This window comes from Sorex fumeus, unplaced genomic scaffold, assembly GCF_029834395.1.
Source record: "Sorex fumeus unplaced genomic scaffold, SorFum_2.1 ptg000018l, whole genome shotgun sequence".
Classification (NCBI taxonomy): domain Eukaryota; kingdom Metazoa; phylum Chordata; class Mammalia; order Eulipotyphla; family Soricidae; genus Sorex; species Sorex fumeus.
Genome location: NW_026606075.1, coordinates 586,225 through 605,214, shown reverse-complemented (window position 1 = coordinate 605,214; position 18,990 = coordinate 586,225).

Sequence of the window (18,990 nt, the reverse complement as noted above, 5' to 3'; positions counted from 1 at the left end):
ATATATATATATATATATATACTTTTTATATACCACAAATGGAAGTAGTCATTCTATACCTGTTTCTTTCTTTCTGACTCATTTCTCTCAGCATAATATTCTCCAAGACCATCTATTTATAGGAAAATTTCATAACTTCAGCTTTCCTAACAGCCGAGTAGTATTCCATTGTGTAAATGTGCCATAGTTTCTTCATCCATCCATTTCTTCTCAGGCATTGAGGTTATTTTCACATTCTGGCTATGGTTAATAGTGCTACAATGAACATAGGGGTACAGATGGTGTTTCCACTGTATGTTTTTGGCCCCCAGGGTATAGTCCCCAAAATGACATTGCAGGGTCAAATGGGAGCTTAATTCCTATTTTTCTGGGAAATGTTAATATTGTTTCCCCAAAAGGTTGGACTAGTCAGCATTCCTAAGAACAATAAAGAGTCCCTTTCTACCCATACCTGTGCCAGCTCTGGTTGTTGTAATTCTTTTGGAAGTGAACCAGTATATGTGGCATGAGTTAATATCTCATTGTTTCTTTGATTTGCATCTACTTGATTAACGATGAAGACAATTTTTTTAAAAAAATTATTTATTGAATCACCGTAAGAACAGTCACAAAGTCTTTCAGTTTAAGTCTCAGTCGGCCATACAATAATCAAACAACCGTCCCTTCACCAGTGCTCGTTTTGCACCACCAAGAACCCCAGGTTACCCCCCTTCCAGTCCTCCCCCTGGCTCTGTGGCAGCTTTCTACTTTACTCTCTCTCTCTACCTTGATCACATTCGATATTATGACAAAAGACCCAAAATTATTATTAGGAATTTTCCCCAACAGTCAGACCTGCCAAAAAGACACCATTTGATAATTTGTTTTCTATTGCTGATTATGAAGAGCATATGATGTCGCATGGCTGCTATTATGGCCATGTGATTTTGGATTTCTGATATTTTATTAATAAGTCCAGAAGGATTACTACCAAAAAGTCCCTGGTTTCTGAGATTGTTTTGTGTGCCTCTGGGATCATGGTTGTTCAGGAGTCGGAGAAGGAGTTTGTGGGTGGTAACCCAGGGCCTTGTCAGGGTGGGGAGCAGGCTGTTCCAAACCCCATCCCAAGAGGCCCCGTGTGCCGTCAATCCAGTCTCATACCGCTCATACCTGGCTGTCCGTTAGGCTCTAAAATATGGAGGCAACCATGCCACCGCTGCAAGGGGGGAAAGGCGGAGGGACAAACACCCTTCCCTTTCCCAGGCGGCATAGCACCTTAGTTTAATGCACAGTCTAGATGCATTTTGGTTGGGCATTATACTGAGCTCAAATTTTCCCACCACCATTCAAGCCTGCCTTCCAGGGACAGATGCTAGATCATTTACTTTCCATTGCTCACTTTACATATCAGGAAAGCGGCTGCACAGTTCAGAAGAATAGTCCTGGTGCCTGCATACCAGAGACATGTTTGTAGAAGCTCATGGTCACTGGGATTCCATCTGGAGAAGGAGGTGAAGACAATTTTTTCATGTGCCTTTTGGCCATTAATATTTCTTCTTTGTGAAAATTTTTGTTCATTTCTTCACCCGTTTTCTGATGGGATATTTGTTTTTTCTTGTAAATTCCAACCAGTGCCTTGTATATCTTTGATTTAACCTCTTATCGGAAGAATTTTTGGCAAATAATATTTCCCATGCCTAAGGTTGTCTTTGTATCTTGGTCATTATTTATTTTGAGATGCAGAATCTTCTCAGTTTAATATAATCGCATTTTATTACCTTTGTGTCTGCTAGTTTGGTCAGTGGTGTTTCATCTTTGAAGATACCTTTAGCTTTAATATTGTGGAGGATTTTGCCTACCTTTTCTTGCATGTACTATGTTGATTCAAGTCTGATGTTGAGATCTTAAATCCATTTTTATCTTATTTTTGTGAATGACATTAGATAGGGATCTGAGTCTATTTTTTCTTTTTTTTTTTTTTGCACAAAGTTGTTCCGTTTTAATCACATATTAAAGAGGTTTTCCTTGCTCTATTTCACATTTCTTACTCCCTTGTCATATATTTGATGGTGGGTGTCAGGATATTCAACCTTATTCCATTGGTCTGCTGATATGTTTTTATTCCAGTAAATATGGTTTTAATAATCATTGCTTTGTAGTACAGTTTGAAGTTGGGAAAGTGATGAATCCCATCTTCTTATTTCCCCAGGATTGCTTTAGCTATTTGTGAGGGGTTATTATTTCATATGAATTTCAGGAGTATTCTGTCTATTTCTTTAAAAAAAGTAATGGGTTAGATGGTGCGCTGAATCTGTATATTGGAAAGTATTGCCCTTTTGACAATGTTAAAGGTAAAGGTAAAGGCCGTCCCATTGATCGTCGATTTGCTCGAGCGGGCCCAGTAACGTCTCCATTGGAGACTTTGTTGTTACTGTGTTTGGCATATCGAATACTCCTGGTAGCTTACCGGGCTCTCCGAGAGGGGCGGAGGAATCGAACTCGGGTCGGCCATGTTGGCCGCTTGTAAGGTGAACGCCCTACCCGCTGTGCTATCACTCCAGTCAATTGACAATGTTAATTCTCCCAAATCATGAGCAGGGGATGTGTCTCCTCTTCATTTCCTATGTCTTCTTTTATTTCATGAAGCAATGTTTTGTAGTTTTCTATGAACAGGTCCTTTACCTCCTTAAGTAAGCTGATTCCAAGGTACTTGATTTTCTGATACAAGATTCTGAATGGGATTGATTGTATAATATCATTTTCTTCTCTTTCATTGTTTGTATATGGGAAAGTAATGGACTTTAGTCTTTTGATTTTTTAATCTGCCACTCTACTATATAAATCTAAGCACGAAAGTTTGTAAGTCTACAACTCTAACTCATGGTGTTTCACTAATAAAAAAATCTACTTTTACTAGAAATTTTTTTGCTAGAGGTTTTATGGTTCTTTAAGTATAGTATCATGGAATCTGTAAACAGTGAGGGCTTGACTGCTTCCTTTCCTATCTGGATTCTGTTAATGTCTTTTTCTTCCCTAACTGCTATGGGAAGTACTTCCAGTGCTATATTAAATATAAGTTGTGAGACTGGGCATCCTTGTCTTGTCCCTGATATTAGAGAAAAGGCTTTTAGTTTTACCCCCTTGAGAATAATGCATGTCATGGGCATGTGGAAGATGGCTTTGACTATATTGACGAAAGTTCTTTCAATTCCATTTTGTTGAGAATTTTCATCATAAAAAGGTACTGGATCTTGTCAAATGCTTTCTCTGAATCTATTAATATGATCGTGTGGTTTTTATCTTTTATTTTATTGATAGGTTAAAGTATCTTGATTGACGTATGGATGTTAAATCATTCTGGCATCCCTGGGATTAATCTCACTTAGTCATAGTATATGATCCTCTTGATGATACATTGGATTCTATTTGCTACTATTTTATTGAGTAGATTTTCATTTGTGTTCAAGAGGGAAATCAACTTGTAATTTTCTTTTTCATAGTTCTCTGTCTGCTTTTGGTGTCAGGGTGATATGAGCCTCATAAAAACTGTTCAGGAGTAGTTCGTGTTTCTTCAATTTCCTGGAAAATCTTGAAAAGGACTGGCAATGGTTCCCATTTAAGGGTTTGGAAGAATTCACTAGTTAATCTATCTGGACCTGTGCTTATATTTTTGGGAAGACTTTAGATTACCATTTCAACTTCCTAGATAATGATAACTCTATTCAGGTATTCCAAATCTTCTTGGTTCAAACTTGGGAGGTTATAAGAATCCAGAAATTCATCCATTTATTTTAGGTTATCATGTTTCATGGCATACAGCACTGCAACATAATCTCTGGTGATCTTTTGAATTTTGATTTTTGAATTTTAGTTTCTTTTATGATGACCTCCTTTTCATTTCTGATACGGGTTATCAGGGTTCTCTCTCTCTCTCTCTCTCTCTCTCTCTCTCTCTCTCTCTCTCTCTCTGTATTGCTACTGGTTATCAATCTTGCTTATTTTTTCAAAGAACCAGCTCTCAGTTTCTTTGATCTTTTGGACTGGTTATTTTTCTTTGTTTTGTTTTGTTTTTTTATCCATCTCATTGATTTATGCTCTATGTTTTATTATTTCATTTGTCCTGCCTGGTTTGGGCACCTTTTGTTGGTCATTTTTAAGAGCTTAAGCCATGAACTCAAGTTATTTATGTGGGCTCTTTCTTTTTTCCAGATAAATGTGTGCAGAACTATAAACTTTCCCCCTTAACACAGCTTTCGCTGTGTCTCATATGTTCTGGTAGCTCATATCCTCATTCACATTTGTTACCAGGAATCTCTTGATTTCTTTGATTTCTTCTCTAACCCACTGGTTGTTCAGCAAGGACCTATTTAATATCCTCATGTTTGGTTTGATTCTCTGTTTTCTGTGTGTGGTTAAATTCTATTTTCAGCACATGGTGGTCAGGAAAATATAGTTGATGCAATGTCTATCTTCTTGATTTTATTAAGGTATTTTTTATGACCTAGCATGCATTATATCTTGGAAAATGTTCCATTGAACAAAAATGTGTAATTGGATTTTTGGGGTATGAAAAGTCCTACTAAACCCTTCTCTTCCATATCATCCTTTCAGATGCAGTACTTCCTTGCTGAGTTTTTGTCTCCTTGCTCTATCAAGAGGTGACAAGTCGTTGAAGTACACAGCTACTATTGTATTGCTACCAATGTCCTCCTTGAAGTCTCTGGGCCATTGTTCTAAGTGTTTTGCTGGCCCCTCATTGGGTGTATATATGTTTAGGAGTGTAATTTATCCCTAATGTGCATATACCTTCATTATTAAGAAATGGCCTCCAATGTCTCTTCTAATCTTTTTCCACCTGAAATCTATGTTGTTGGATACTTATATGGCCACCTCATTTTTTGGAATAAGTAGTTTGCTTGAAGAATTGTTTTTCAGCCTTTTTCTTTTAGATTCTGAGTTCATACTTTTGTATATATCCCTCCATTTCTTGCTTCCTAATGGAGTGTTTGCAATACTCTGAATTTTACCTTTTAATACTACTTTTGTTGTGTCCCATATGTGAAAGCAACTTGTATCTTTATTCTCATTTATTTCCAGGAGTCAATTTTCATTAGGCCCCACATTTTTTGTAGTAATTTGATTTTTTTAACCTTTTTTGAGAGCTGGAGTGATAGCACAGTCTTAGGTCATTTACCTTGCACGCAGCCAACTTAGCTGACCTGAGTTTGATTCCTCCGCCCCTCTCAGAGAGCTCGGCAAGCTACCAAGAGTATCTCGCCTGCACAGCAAAGTTTGTCAAGCTACCCGTGATGTATTCAATATGCCAAACACAGTAACAACAAGTCTCACAACGGAAACGTTACTGGACCCGCTCGAGCAAATCGATGAACAATGGGAGGACAGTGCTACAGTGCTACCTTTTCTGAGGGCTGGAGCAATAGTATAGCAGGTAAGGCATTTGCCTTGCATACGACCAACATGGCCAACCCAGGTTGGATTCCTCCGCCCCTCTCAGAAAGCCTGGCAAGCTCCGGAGAGTGTCTCGCCTGCAAGGCAAAGCCTCGGAAGCTACCCATGACATATTCAATATGCCAAAAGCAGTAACAATAAGTCTCACACTTTGTTGAGAGACGTTACTGGTGCCCGCTCGAGAAAATCGATGAACAACAGGAGGACAGTGCTACAGTGCTACAGTCTTGTAAAGACTATAAAAACAAAACAAAACAAAACAAACAAAGAAAAAACACACAGAATTGTTTTACAGTCTGCCGTAAATCCCAGGAATGATCCTTTCTAAGTGATGTGACTTTGCTGCTTGCAGTATTGTTTCTATCCATAGTATTTATATTGGCTTACTTTTAAATTTTATGTTTGTGAAACTGTGAAAGGCCAAATATTTCAAGTTGAAGAAGCCAATGCCCAAACCTCTGTTAATTTTCAATATTTGTTTATAGGCTTTCTTTTTCAATACCATGATAGTAAATCTCTTAGGTCTCTCTGACCTCAACAGATATTGCAGTCCTAACCAACTAATTACCTCAGAATGAAATGTATTTGGAAACACAGTCATTTAAAGTATATCTAATTAAGATTATAGTGAAATTTTATGATCACCAATACAGTGTGATGATGATTTTTTTATTTTATTGAATCACCATGAGAAAGTTATAAGTTTTCATGTTTGGGTTGCAATCACACAATGATCGAACATCCATCCCTCCACCAGTGCACATTCCCCACCACCAAAATCCCCAGTATACTCCTTTCCCACCCTCCATCGCCTCCATGGAAGACAATATTCCCCATATTCTCTCTCTACTTTTGGGCATTATGGTTTGCAATACAGACACTGAGAGGTCATCATGTTTGGCCCATTATATACTTTCTGCACACATCTCCCATCACTTCCCATTCCTCCAACCATCATTTTCTTAGTGATCCCTTCTCTATTTCATCTGCCTTGTCCTGTCTGCTAATGAGGCAGGCCCCCAGTTATGGAGAAATCCTCCTGGCTCTTGCATCTACTATTCTTGTGTGTCAGACTCATGTTGTGTGATTCTATACTCCACAAATGAGTGCAGTCCTCCTATGTCTGTCGCTCTCTTTCTGACTCATTTTAGTAACATAATATTCTCCATGTCTGTCCACTTAAAAGAAAATTTCATATCTTCATCTCTCCTAACAGTTGCATAGTATTTCATTGTGTAAAAGTACCAAAGTTTCTTTAACCAGTCATCTAGAATATTGTTCTAGGGCACGTGGGTTGTTCCCAGATTTTGGCTATAGTGAATAGTGCTGCAATGAACACATAGGTACAGATGTCATTTCTACTGTGCTTTTTTTTTTTGCATCCTTGGAATATATTCACAGAAATGGTATTGTGGGGTCATATAGAAGCCCAATTTCTAGTTTTTGAAGTACTGTCCATATTGTTTTCCAGAAAGACTGGATCAGTCGGCATTCTCACCAACAGTGAAAGAGGTTCCCTTTTTTTTCCCACATCCATGCCTGTACTGGTTTATTTTGTTCTTTTGAATGTGTGCCAGTCTCTGTTGTGTGAGATGATATCTCATTGTTATTTTGATTTGCATCTCGTGATTTTTTAAGGGAAAATTTAACAAGACCACTCAATGTAGGATAAGAACATCATATAGATATGAAGGAAACTATTGGAAATTTATCACAAGTAAAGGCCAAAGATTGACAGAAAACAAGAGAGGGGAACAAACCTAAGAGAAATATTTGTTTTTGCTTTTGGGGTCACACCCAGCAATGCACAGGGGTTACTCTTGGCTCTGCACTCAGGAATTACTTCTGGTGGTGCTCAGGGGACCATATGGGATGCTGGGAATTGAATCACGGGCAGCTGTGTGCAAGGCAAACGCCCTACCCGCTGTGCTATTACTCCAGCCCCTAAGAGAAAGATTTTTCAAACTAGTTTCCATCACAATCTGAAAGGCAACCACCACTGCCAGCACCCAAATCTCAAAAGTTAAGGCTTCAAAAAGTGAAACAGTACCTTCGTACACCCTTATTCCTCCATATTGTCCCAGAGAACCTCCAGCATTGATGCCTAAATTCAGTCAGAAGTAAGCACTAAACATCACCTGGTATAGCATAAAAAGCAAAAATAATTAAAAATGAAGCAATGAATTTACATTGTATAATTCATTCAAGGAATGACACTTTGTTATTTCAGGCTTTAAAAATCAGGTACTAATTTACAGTGAGTTTCTTATTCTTATGGTTTGGTTGTTTTCCTTTTTCACAAAGACTCCAGAGTATTATGAAGTTTCTAAGCAGATTGAACAGTTTTTAAAGTCATGATCTCTATGTCCCAAGAAAGTCTTATTGCAAATTTGTTACTTATATTTTGGTATCTATTTTTATTTCCATTTGACTAGTCACTTTCTAGTAATACATTAGTTATCTTCAACATATAAGATAAAAGGGCAGATATTAAAGGTCTATAAAAGTACTCACAAAGCTCAACAACAAATAATTCAATGACTTCATGCAAAAATATGGATAATCAATAAACAGATGCTTCCCAAATAAGATATATGAGTTTCCAGTTAGCATAAGTAAAAGTTCTCATTGTGACTTGTGATTAGAGAAATGCAAATTAAACCAACAAGGAGATATCCTTCTAGAGAGAATGGCACTTGTCAAATTTTCTGGAAATCACCAATGTTCGCCAGTATGTGGTGAGAAAGGAACTTTCATTCTATTTTGAGGGGAAATGTGATCTGGTTCAACTTTTATGGAAAATAATATGAATATTTTTTTTGGAAAAATGTGTTAAATTCCCATGTGACCGATTGAGTGATACCACTTCTTGGCATCAAACCCCTTAAATAAAAAATAAAACATGTTAATAATATAAAGGGATATGTGAACATCTATGCGTATTTAAGTGCTTGGTATTATAGATCCATATCAATATTAAAGTCTGAACACTTAAATGCAGAAAGATCCTACAAGTCTCAGATTGCTACCTTACACAAGTTTCTCATGAAGATGGAAGAGGAGCTTCAGAAGCTTCAGTTTGAAAAGTTTCTGCCCTTGTAAACCTCTCCTCCACAAGGGAGCTTTGTATTAAACTTGACTCCAGCAAAGAACTTAATAGACAACTGATTGCTAAAGATCAAGAAATAGAAATGGTATGAAATGCATTTTATATTTTTTCAAACGGTACTATAAAATTGATAGTTTCATTAAAATGATTTTATAACATTATAAAAATAAATGTATTTAAACTTCCAAATTTTATTTTTAAAACTCATTCAGTTAATTTATGATGACGGTCTTCTAAAAAATTAAAGAAGGTGATAGAAACTCTTCCATTTTTAAATTAGTTTATTTTATTAAATCATTGTAAACTATACAGTTACAAGGCTGCTCATGATTGGATTTCAGTATTCTAATACCCATCTCCCCACCAGTGTACATTTCCCACCACCAGTGTCCCAGAAACTTTTCCTTTAAACAAGTAATCTGCCCTTACTTTTTCTCTGAAGAATTATAAAACACAGCAGTCAACAATGAACCATAAGATTGGGGTTTATCCAGCCAAGGTACAATTTTAATATTATTATTTTAAGCTGGACTGGAGCGATGGCACAGTGGGTAGGGTGTTTGCCTTGCATGTGGCCCACCTGGGTTTGGTTCCTCTGTCCCTCTCGGAGAGCCTGGCGACTACCGAGAGTATCCTGCCTGCATGGAAGAGCCCGGCAAGCTCCTCGTGGTGTATTTGATATGCCAAAACCAGTAACAACAAGTCTAACAATGGAGAGGTTACTGTGCCTGCTCGAGCAAATCGATAAACAACAGGAAGACAGTGCTATATCAATATATGGATGAATAGATGATCAAGAAATTGTTCTATGTATATGTATATATATATATATATTCCAATATGTATATTGGAATACTATGCAGCTGTAAAAGGACAAAACCATGCAACTTGCTAACACATGGATGAATCTAGAGGATATCATGCTGAATAAAATTAGTCAGGAAGAAAGGGGCAGAGACAGAATGATGCCCTAATATACTTGATTTAAAGAGTAGGAGAAAATATGGCTAAAGGTGACAAAACTAGAGGTGTCCACAAAACTGTGCTTACAACAGGAAGGGTTGGATGTAAGGGGCCTTTGGAAATTAGATGATGAAAAAAAGGTACCCTTGTGGTGGGTGTAGTGTTGCAATTAGGTATGCATGAAACTATAATTAGAAGCATTGTAAATCACTGTAACTCAATAAAGATTAAAAAAAAGTACATGAGGTGTTTCAATCTACAAACAGTACAACCTACAGTCATGGACCCACAATCTCCAAATTGACTTCTCATTCAAAGTCTCTACACAGAGTATGCATTACCACATTGTCCTGCAGAATTATGCAACTAGCATTTCAGTGTGGAATAGTGAGATTTCTTAAATCTACAGAATTGCAAATCTCCATGGTAGAAATTGTCCTAAATCAGACACAAGCTCTCACTTCATGAAAAGGCTTCTCAATTCCTGTCTGGGATTTCAGTTTTCCTTTACTTGTGAGTTGCTTCCCAAGGAATCCTACATCGAATGCTTTGAGCGGTTCATGTTCCAAGCAGAAAAAAAAGGTTTCTTTCAACTTCCTCTGCTGAGGCTAGTATGTATCTTTAATAGTGCAACTTTTGAAATCCAATAATTTAGAGGGTGCTATCTAAATTTATACAAAAGTGTGAATAAAAGACATTATCATTTCATTCAAAGTTAATAGGCTTGACAATAGTTTATGTTCTTCTTTATGGCCCTGTATTTTCTTTATTGATTTTTAGAAGAAATATGGGCTGGAGCGATAGCACAGCGGGTAGGGCGTTTGCCTTACAAGCGGCCAACATGGCCGACCCGAGTTTGATTCCTCCGCCCCTCTCGGAGAGCCCGGCAAGCTACCGAGAGCATTCGACATGCCAGACACAGTAACAACAAAGTCTCCAATGGAGACGTTACTGGGCCCGCTCGAGCAAATCGATGATCAACGGGAGGGCCTTTACCTTTACCTTTAGAAGAAATATATGAGAAATTGATGAACCTGTACAATTGCAATTTCTGACTTCCAAACACATCATGAAAATGTTCCATTGAATTACAAATGTTGATCTAAGTCTTGTCTATAAGAATTACTTTTTGTTGTAGAGAAATCATGTGGTAGTCATAATTACTTTAACAAACTACAAATACAAAATTCCTCAATAAAATCTCAAGTCAATATTACACTAAAATAGCCGGCTTACACGTCCCCAAATTTCTTTCCTGTCCCACCTTCTTCTGTTTTCCATTTGACTTTAGAGTTAACTTTTCTTTGTTTGATTGTGACCCAGACTCGGTTGTGTTAATAACAATCTCCTGTCCCTGTACTCACAGATAACTCTTGGTGATGTACAGGGGAATGTCTGTAGTATCAGAATTCGAACTGGGGTTGGCCATGTGCAAAGTAAGCACCTTATCTCTGTCCTATCTCTATAACACACGGATTTTATAACTTTTAATTAAAACTTAATTGACCAAAATAGAAAAATGTCATTATGGCTTGTCAGCTAGTCCCTGTATAATGATACACGACAAATCATAAATCTACAGTTTTCTAGCATAATTACTTTCTAACATCAAGAGGACACAATTTGTTAGCCTAGGGTGAAATGCACTATTTCTGATACTGACACATTTTATTTTGCTATGTTTTTCCTCACCTTGTAGAATATAATCATTTAAACTACTTGCTTCTAGTAACAAAAACTATGACTAATAATCTCAAATTATGAAGTTTATTTAAATTATTACTTAAAAGGGTGGAAAGATAATTCAGGGGTTAGTGCTGTTTAATATCTGCATATTGGAAAATGCCTGAGCACTGCTAAGAGAGAACTCCCCAAGCATAGAGCTGGGATAACCCCTGAGCATCTCAGGCTGTGGCTCACCACCCCTCATTCCCCAAAGCAGAAACATTTTGGGTCAAAGAGATAAGGAGCAAAAGGTAATGCTTCTGCAGCTGTGGTTTGTTCCCGACACTGCCTATGGGTTCCAACAACTAATAGGAGTTTTCTCTGAGGACACAGTGGGGAGTAGGCCCAGAGCATGTCAAGTGAGGCCCAAGTCATAGCCCCGCACCAAATTTTATTACTTAAATATCTAGAGAGATGGTAAGTTTGTTTTCTGAAATCATGATAACAGTGACTATTATTTCCGTAAATGCTAATATTCTGCAAATGATGATTGTCAAATGAACAATTTTAGAGTAAAGTGAACACTTAGGTGGTGGGGGTTAGACTGGGATGATGTACAAATGAAACCATCACTAAGCTTAATGATATTGCAAATCATGGTACCTCAATAAAATTAGAGGAAAATTTAGAACTGGAGAGTTAAAAACTTTAATTGTGTAAATTAGAAAATAGAGGTCAGATAAAATAAATCATTCATTGATTGACAAAAAAAGTTGATAACAATGATTATAATTTTGTAATTTCTCAAAAATGGTAATAAATCATAAAGTTGTCGAAATAAAAATGATGAATAATTTAAATTTAATCATTTAATAAAATTTCTTGATTGACATATTTTAAAAAGTGATTTACTTCATGGAAAATTAAATAATTCCACTATATTTATAAAATATTAAAAATACATCAATACATTTAGTGTAAATGTATTTAAGCTTACTTAATTCAATATATTTATACTAAATATATTTTAGTAAGCTTTTGACACAAATATCACAGCAAAGGATACAAAATTTAATTAAGCATACTTATAGTGACAAAAATTGCACATGGAAAGATCTTATTGTGCAGTGTTTTACATTAAAAAAATCAATGATTTAGAAAAAGTGATTAAGAAAATGGAAAGATATGGTATGTTCCTAAATTATAATATTAGGAATTATAAGTGCTTGCCGTTAACCATGGTTGGTAGCATGATAAGTGCTTAAACCGCCATCTCTCCCACTCCTGCTGCATATATATTTATTATTATGTTATATCATAAAGCATTTTATTAGCATAATTTTGTGAGCAATACTTTTAGCTGTGCACCTTTATAGTTGGATACCTGAAACACAGGCAGTATGTATATGATTTTGATTTGATATCTGATTAGTTTCATTATACTAATTTACTACTAACCTCTGGAGCGATAGCACAGCGGTAGGACGTTTGCCTTAAAAGCGGCCAACATGGCCGACCCAAGTTCGATTCCTCTGCCCTCTCGGAGAGCCCGGCAAGCTACCGAGAGTATTCGATATGCCAAACACAGTAACAACAAAGTCTCCAATGGAGACGTTACTGGGCCCGCTCGAGCAAATCGACGATCAACGGGAGGGCCTTTACCTTTACCTTTACCTTACTACTAACCTCAAAGTTTATCTTATAGTATTTATAACTGATTAATAGAAATTTAAATACAGTTAAAAATTTTACTATGTCCATTTAATAATACTTTTTAGCTGTGTGCATAAGTAGCACTGTAGCACTGTCCTCCCGTTGTTCATTGATTTGCTCGAGCGGGCACCAGTAGTGTCTCCATTGTGAGACTTGTTGCAACTATTTTTGGCATATCAAATATGCCACGGGGATCTTGCCATGCTCTGCCTTCTGGGCAAGATACTCTCGGTAACTTGCCAGGCGCTCCGAGAGGAGATAATTACATATAATTACATATTATAATGTACATTTTATAATGCCATATATATAATTCATAAGCACATATTATAATGCTATATATTTGCCAAATTATTTATAATGTTATTCTTATCAAAGGTAATAAATAGTTTTATTAGAATTGTTTGGTTGTATTAACTGAATATCTAAATAAATCTAAGGTAGTAAGTGGTGAATTTTTAAAATTTTTTTTATATTTTATTAATTCACCATGAGGTACGGTAACAAATATTTCATGCTTGAACTTCGATCATATGGACATCAAACACTCATCCCTTCACCAGTGCATGTTTTCCACCACCAAAATCCCCAGTATTTCCCCTCCCCCCTGTTCCACACCTCCCCATGCCTGCATGGCAAACAATTTGAAAAATATTCTTTCTCTACTTTAGTTGCCTTTATTACACATATATTTATATATATAGAGAGAGAGAGAGTCAGTCTAGTAATTCTAAGATTTTAATAATTAGGGTCTGAACAAATCGTTGCAGCAAGTTTCTCGGGTCCGAGATTTGTTTGTGTGTCTCTGGGTCGTGACCACGTGGAAGCTTAAGTAGACAGTGGGAAGATGTGACATCATCTCAGTGTACCATAGGGGTGGGGAAAGGAGAAGGGCCCACTCTTTCCCTGTCCTGTGAGTGACTTGTACCTGATGCTTCTCTATGGCTTCTAGAAAATGGTTATAGCTGTAACTCTTAAAGGGCAGGCAGAGGAACAACACCTGTCCCAGTCTGAAGCAGCCCAGTGGAGAAGGCCTACTGCAAAGTCCTGGGACATCTCTGCTGCAAGTTGCTCTGGTCAAAGATTCGTTTGTGTGTCTCTAGATTGTGGCCACGTGGGAGTTTAAGTAGATAGGTAGATGTGGCATCATCTCAGTGTCCCATCTGGGCGGAGGGAAAGAGGGCCCACAAGTGGTAAATTTCTAAAATACTTGCTCATGGTGAAGAAGTCACTAGTAATTTAAGATTAAAAATGAGAAATAAAATATAGCAATAAAGACATAATTATATAAAACATTAAAATCTCTAAATCAATTCTTCACATAAGATGTTTCTCTTGTATCATTAGTCACTTTAGCAAATATGGGAGACTTTTTTTCTAGCCTTCACTTAAAAAGAGGAAAAACTTAACATATTATTTTTAAAAAATGATATACTTAGAAAATACAGTCTAGGCAATAAATACTTTGGAAGGGCAAAGAATTTAAAAAAGAGAGAGAAAGAGAGAGAATTTGCCCTGAAGTTCATTTAATAGTGTCACTTGCAGGGAAGTCAAAATTTTCATCCGACTTTAGCCATTAATAGATAAAATGTGTTATCAAATCTGTTTGCACTCATACTTTGCTGTTCACAGTTTTAGATACAAATATAACTTTTAGAAAAAATATATATGCGTATACTATATATATTTAAATTTCTCACATAATCTTTCATGTATTCCTGTGTTTTCTTAAGCAGTCCTTCTGATATGGTAATTACCTTTGCCTGGCATGTGCGAATGTTTAATTGGACCCTAACTTCTCAAGTATAAAACTTGGTTAAGTTATAAGTGAATCACATATATTAGACATAGGTAGCAAATTTTTCTCCTGTGAAGGTTTCTAAATATACATAAGTCTATAATTAAAAGATAATTTACTGTGTAATGATTGCAATGATACACGTGTGAAACAACATATGCACCAAAATTAATTTACATACTTTACAGAACTACAATTGTAATGATTCAAGAAACAAAGTTATTTTATCCCAGTAGACCAGTTGGTTAATGGAATGGGAGACTTATAAATTAGATCTACAAATACAAGGTACATTAACTTTTTTCAAAAGCATAATGAAATCACCTAAGAGAAGAGAACTTGGTTATTTGTAGCATTCTTTCCTATAGACTCAAAACTGCTCTTTCAACCTGCCCCGTCTGGGGTACTGTGGGTCACTCGGCACAACCTGGTGAAGCCCAACCTGCTAGTGTCCTTTCTTGCATCTGACTCGGTATAGAGCACACAGCCAAACCAGAGATCCAACCCCAACAGCAGCCCTGGTTCATGATAGTTTTGAAAAACCAGTGAACACAAGAGCTGAAGCTCATTTGGGGTGGGTTCTCCATAAGAAACACCCTAAACAAGCACCCCAGAGGTTCATGGGAATAAATCCACTGACGTGATCCTTTTTGCCAGCACAGCAGCATTCTCCAAAGATTCGAAAATCAAGGGAAAAAAGTAACAAGTAGATTCAAGGAACAAAGAAAGGCAAACGCCAGTCTGAGAAACTCTGTCAGAATACTCCTCAGTCTTGCCTACTGTTCTCCTCGAGTTTGAAACATCTAAGAGCTCAGTCTCTTGAGCGTACAGGCCTCATTCCCATGAGCTCGGATATGGGAAGCCCTTCTTGGCCACAGTTTTAGAGTCAGCCACCTTGCTGACCCTTGATATTAAATTCTGGGTTTTTAATATCTGCCATAAATCTCAATGACTCTCCAAGAAAACCTAGAGTCTAATTCTTCCAGAGGCAACAGCAACCATTACCTCAATTGTTCCCTGGAGTGGAATTGTCGAACTTAAGACACTCCTCTGGACTCTCATTCACTTTCAGGACAACATTTCCCAGAAAAAAGGTTAAGACCTTAGAGGACTTGAGAAGTAACTCTATTCCTGGGAAAATATATCTGTGAAAACCCAGCTGTCTTTGGTTATCTGTTATCTTGAGAAGTACGGAGGTCTGTGGAATCATTAATTCAATTTTATGTATATATGTCAAAAATGCAATCCAGATTAATCCTAAAAATTAAAGCAATTTCTGAGCAAGCCAAGTGAATGCATAAATGTTCTGCTTTTTTGCATGAAGAACATGGAAATGGGCCATATTTCATTTAAGGTTTCAAACACTATCACGGTTCTGCCCTTTCCTTAGACAACTCAGTCTTTGAATTACTATTACTCCTTGATTCTTGTTTGTTAAATTTTGGGTCAAAATTATCATGATACTGCTCACATTCAAATGATTTTTTAATAGGAATGCCAGGTTCATCACAGGGAAGATGCTCCAGACTTGGTGAAGATGTCAGTCCTGAAACTCTAGTGGGCAGGGATTTCAGGCATATCATGGGCAGACTATCACAGCTCATGCTTGACAAATAGCAAGGGTTTGAGAGCCTGCAGAAAGACAGATTCCCTCAGCTCTAGCAGTTCTAGAGAACCCGTTGTCCCTTGCATCAAGAAGAACAGGGTCTCAAATTTTGAGGAAGAAATGTTTGGTAGATAGTTTTAGTCAGATTGTGCAATCAAAATTGTATCAACTAGGGCCTTCCTAAGTGCTCTCACAGACAGGATAACTGCGCAGAACCAAAACATTTTGGGTAGGAAATTTCTTAGTCCCAGAATTATCCCAAATAGTATTTTCACAGACTGTGCATTCTGAGTTGAAGACAGTATTACTTGAAGCTGGGTTTTTCATCTTGAGGCTCTAATTTGACATTAGGGTTTCATCACAAGGTAAATAATACAGCAGTGGGGAGCTGAGTGTATACCCGAATTTGGAACAAAGGAAATCAGTAAGAAGAAAAACTTAAGGCCAGTATATTTGTTGAGTTTTCCCATTTCTCAAGCTACCTTGCTCCAAACATCTCTTTGTAGAATAATATTATGTTTTCCTTTATTTCCTTATTAAAATATATCACTATGCCTCTTTGGGGTACCTGACTGAATTGATGTTTCTCAGAGAGATAAATGTAGGGACAACACAATGACATCACTTATTCTAGTGACATAAATATTTAAACAAACTTTTGCTTTTCACTTTACTTCTACAGAATACTAAAATACATCTAAGGAGGTTAATGTCTGTTTTCAAGGGACTTAAACATTTATAGTGTTTAAATTTAAAGCATAAATAGGAAGAAAAATAGCTGGGTTTTTAAGACAAAGATTAGAAGCATTAAGGGCCAAGAGATGGGACAGGGTTAAGGAGCTCACCATAAGCACAGTGGTTTGTAACTCTAGCCCCAGTACCACATATGGTCTTTCAAGTACTTCCTGGGGGTATTCCTGGAACTCACAGTCAGTAGAAACTTCTGAGCATCACCATATGGACCCAAAATAAAAGAGGTGATAATTAAATGTCAGAGAGAGAGAGAGAGAGAGAGAGAGAGAGAGAGAGATAGAGAGAGAGAGAGAAGGGCGTGGAGAGAGAGAAAATAAAAGAAGAGAACAAAAATGATTGCAATAGAGGCATGCTGATTTTTTTTGCGGGGTAAAAGTGTTGAAGGCGATGGAAGGGAAACTGAGGACACTGGTGCTGGGAAATGTACACTGGAGGAGGGATGAATGTTGAAACACTGTTTGACAGAAACGTAAGTATGAATAGCTATGTAAAGATCTATCTCACAGTGATTCAATAATTAAAATCTTATATAAATAAATATAAGTAATAGGTATAGGATGTTTCCAATAAGCATTTGAAGATGGTGTTGAAGAAGGAGTAAATACAAGACTAGGGACATGGATACTACTACAAATAATTTCTTGGTAGTCAAGGTCATCATTAGCCAGTAAAGTAGAATTCTTAATGCAGAATTTAAGAAACTGAATGAGATAAGGTAAAATTCAGTAGTTTCAAGGATCAAATCATCATGAAAAATTACATTTTTCCTAATTAAAGGACAAAATAAAAACACCCAAAACAAATAATATTAAAATCCCCATCTAAGAAATGAATAAAGATGTTAGTGACTATTGATATTTAATATTTATGATTTTTATAAGTTTTCTCTAGTAACTTTTAAATTGTAGCATGTTTTATTGATATAACAGGCAATGATTAAAAATATATGGATCCCTAATTAACATACATATTTAATTTTGAGTAAAAACAAAAAATGATTGAAGAGAACAAAAAGGTTATTTGCTTGGTTGCTTTTCTTTGTTTGGGGGACACAGTCAACAATACTTGGCGTTTACTCCTGGCATAGTGGTTTGTGGGTCACTCCTGGCAGAGTTCAAAGACCATGTGGTACCAAGAATCCAAGCCAGGCTTCCCACATGCACAGTAAGTGCTCTATTACCAGGTTATATCCTTGGTCCAAGAACAGATATATTTTTGTGTTTTTGTTTTGGGGCCTCATCCAGTGGTACTCAGGGCTTATTCCTGTTTCTGCACTTAGGGATCACTCCTGGAAGTCTCAAGGGACCATGTGGTATCCCAGGGAGAAAACCTGGGTCACTGCATGCAAGGCAAATACCTTACCTGCTGTAGAATTGCTCCAGCAACTAGTTATATTTTCTTTTATTATGTTTTTCTTTAAGGGGCCTAAACAAAAGTGCTGGGAGGGGGGAGGGAAGGTACGTGGGAGTCACCAGTGCTACATAGTTCTTAGGAGGACATGCATTGCCCAAATAACATTCAGAAGATGGCCCTCTCTACCATATATGATAAAATAAGCATGACCATTGCCAGGAATTTTGCTGTTGATTCTATCACTATCATTGCACGTTACCTTAGGAAATGTTAAAGCACATGTGCTGAAAAAATTCATTAAGAACTTACATCTGGGGAACATAAAGTAACAAAATAGGAGACTCACAGCCAAGAATGGCCAAGATTAGTACCAGGAATTTTACTCCATGGCTTGGAGGCTAACCACACATACTAGGGGAAAGGGGAGCTCAGATAGAGAAGGGAACACCAAATAAAGGTGTTGGGAGGATCTTCCCAGGATGGGAGATGCATGCGGAAAGTAGACTATAGACTAAACATGATTGTCACCCATTGCCTCTTTTGCAAACCACAACACCCAATAAGAGAGAGAGAGCAAAAGGG